Raw genomic sequence first — 2464 nt, 5'->3', positions numbered from 1 at the left:
TTTTGTGACTTGTATTATGAGACCGCCCACCTGCTGCAGAGCCTGCAGAGACTCACTGAGGCTCATAATCACAGTATCATGCTGCTGCTTAAAGCTCAGAGAAGCTGCAGCATGAACCCAATGTTTGTTCATGTTGGAGCATCAACCTGCTCTCATATGAAATATTATATATATACACACATCTATATATATAGATCAGGAAGGTCAAAGATATTTTAATTCAACAGCCACATACATCTGATCTGATGTGGGAAGGGAGGAAGGAAGGAAGGAAGGAAGGAAGGAAGGAAGGGAGGAATGAAAGGAAGGAAGGAAGGAAGGAAGGAAGGAAGGCAGGAAGGAAGGGAGGAAGGAAGGAAAGAAAGATGGAAGGGTGGAAGGAAAGGAGGAAGGAAGGATGGAAGGGAGGAATAAAGAATGAAAGGAGGGAGGAGGGAAAGAAGGAGGGAAGGAAGGAAGGAAGGAAGGAAGGAGGGAGGCAGGAAGGTAGGAAAGGAAAGAAGGAAGGAAAGGAAGGAAGGACAGAGGAAAGAAGGAAGGGAGGAAGGTAGGGGGGAGGAAAGAAAGAGAGAAGGAGGGAGGGAGGAAAGAAGGAAGGGAGGAAGGAATGAAGGAAAGAGGGAAGGAAAGAAGGAAGGAGGGAGGGAGGAAGGAAAGAAAGAGAGAACGAGGGAAATAAGGAAGGGAGGAAGGAAAGGAAGGAGGGAAGGAAGGAGGGAGGAAGGACAGACGGAAGGAAGGAAAGAAGGAAGGAACAGGTTGAGGATTAGTAACAGAACTAATAATATTGTAGTATAACTATCAATAATGATAATATACTGAGAGTGAAGCTATTATATACACCGTATGTATGTTTTTGTGATTTTTTTTGGTCCGTTGCCACGGCGACGCTCTACAGCAGCCGGTTGTCAAGTTACAGGCAGAAAAAAAAGGGCGGTTAGATATGACAGTGATGAAAGAGAGATTTAGATAATCTGTTCTTCATCTGGGTCACAGCACAGAGCTGCAGGTGTCTGCTCGGCACAAACTCACAGAGCTGCACACGCTGCTCACATCACAGGGGGAAATAAGTTCAGAGAGAAAGCATTTCAGACACATGGGGGAATGTTGGGTCTTTTAAAATTAAATTAAAGAGGAAAGTCTAGACCTGCTCTGTGTGTAAAGTGCCTTGAGATAACCTTTGCTGGGTTACTTGTCAGTTTTTGTGTTGGAGAGTAACTAGTTACATAGTTTAATTACAAAATAAAGTGTAATCTGTTACAGTTACTGATGAAAAGGAAGGAAGGAAGGAAGGAAGGAAGGAAGGAAGGAAGGAAGGAAGGAAGGAAGGAAGGAAGGAAGAAAGGAAAAATGGAAAGAAGGAAGGAAGGAAGTGAAGCCTAATTCTGGCATATTTACATTAATGTTTCTGACTATACACTGTCCCTGAGAAAGAAACTAATAAAATAATGAAAAAAAATTACAAATATATATAAATATGCAAATATTTGTAATATGAGAAGTTGAACTGTTGGACAGCAGATGTTTCCTCCTTCATTGTAAAGTTCATTATTAGGTTTCGAGTTTCCACATCACACTGTAAACTGAATATTGGACCATGATTGGCTCCAAACTGGTTGTGATGTCATAAATAATGCTGAAAAAAAATCCCTTTAAAAAATCAGAAGTTTAACGAGCTCAGAGTTCAGAGAAGCTGAAACATTCAACTGTAACTACACATTGCTGAGTGGAAGGGAGATTTTAAATGTTTCTTTTTCTTCTTTTATTTATTTATATTAGGGACGATGTACAGAATGCATTCACCTCAGAAAAGAAGAAAGATGCTTTATACCAGATTTAACCACTAACTTTAATTTTCAATCTGCGATAATACTACTACTACTACTACTACTACTACTACTAATAATAATAATAATAATAATAATAATAATAATATTAAAAGTGAATAAATAATAATAATAAAAATAATAATAATAATAATTTTAAAAATAATAATAATAATAATGATAATACAATAAAAACAAAAATAAACTTTTTAAACACTTTCATTTCTCCCACCTAAAGAAAGTCAGACAGACTGAACTAATGAATGTTGCAGCAGTAAGTTAGAAAGCTTCACTTATTGTTTTTAATTTAATTTCCTCTGACTGATTTTATTCAATAAATAAATAATAAAATAATGTCATATTTTCCAAAAAATATACAATCACACGTCAGTTACAAGCCAGTTTTTATCTGAAGTTTAAAATAAAACCCAGGTTGCATTTAGGAGCCACGACAGTTAACGTGTGTTCAGGCTTCAGCTGCTTTAGAAACTGTGACTCTTCTTTTTTTTTTTCTTTCTGCTGACCAACAGTCCTGTAGGTTTGAGCTCAGTAGGTCAGAGACGGAGATCAGAGTTCATCCATTTAACACTCTGATTAATTAATTAATAGAACTTAAAACTGTACACAGGACGCTGAAA

General features: G+C 37.4%; 1 protein-coding gene across 1 annotated transcript in view; it reads right to left on the bottom strand.

Annotated features, from left to right (window-relative positions):
- The window catches only part of LOC133981849 (voltage-dependent calcium channel subunit alpha-2/delta-4-like), an 89249-nt gene that overhangs the window by 63255 nt on the left and 23530 nt on the right, over window positions 1-2464 (bottom strand). The gene's annotated exons all lie outside the window — the stretch shown is intronic.

This window comes from Scomber scombrus, chromosome 6 (genome assembly GCF_963691925.1).
Source record: "Scomber scombrus chromosome 6, fScoSco1.1, whole genome shotgun sequence".
NCBI lineage: Eukaryota > Metazoa > Chordata > Actinopteri > Scombriformes > Scombridae > Scomber > Scomber scombrus.
This window is presented reverse-complemented; position numbering and strand designations above follow the sequence as displayed.